The following is a 768-nucleotide window of genomic DNA, read 5'->3' as shown; positions in this document are numbered from 1 at the left end:
CTGACGTCATTTCGGCCGCAGACGATTATTTTATAAATATATATATAATATATTTTTCTCGTATATTTAATATATTATATCGATTTTAATAATGGAAATTACTTTGCGTATAAAAGTATATAACAAAATTAATAAATATTCGATTTGTTTTTGAAAAAATATTAAAACTCGCTTTATTAAATATTTTTTGTTATTTTATTTAAAAACAAAATCGTTTCGTAATAATACATTTTTTCCTTTCATTACTATTGAATCTTATTAATATAAATTACTTTACATTATTATTTTTGTTAATTATTTTCGTATTTTGTATTATTTCCCATAATAGAAGTGGGGGAGCCACGTGCTTAATTTTTGGATCAAGGTCTATAGACCACGCTTGAATACGTATCATTCCAACGCCGTACTTATTAAGCGACGAAGCTATGGCGGCGGAAAACAGAATAAATTTTGTAAATTTAATTCTTCTACTGCGTGTATGTATAAACGTGTGAACGTGTTTTTTTTTACCATAAATGGGAACGGGGCGCCAGTATATTGAGACACGTGCTCCTTTTTGTCTGTGTTGCACACTTTTTCCAATCCCCAAGGGGAAATTCCATTAGCAACAACAGAAAATTCACGATTTATAGCCTATTCCGTAAATATAAAAGAAACTAATGAACGGTATTTATCCATTGCCCCATGCGACTTAGTAGCATGCTGATCAAAACTTTTTCGGGAACGCTGATTCCACGTTGAATCACAATTTGAATCTTCTTGAATAAT

This window comes from Centruroides sculpturatus, unplaced genomic scaffold (genome assembly GCF_000671375.1).
Source record: "Centruroides sculpturatus isolate CEXI.00-Female unplaced genomic scaffold, Cexi_2.0 scaffold875, whole genome shotgun sequence".
In the NCBI taxonomy this organism is placed as follows: Eukaryota; Metazoa; Arthropoda; class Arachnida; order Scorpiones; family Buthidae; genus Centruroides; species Centruroides sculpturatus.
This window is presented reverse-complemented; position numbering follows the sequence as displayed.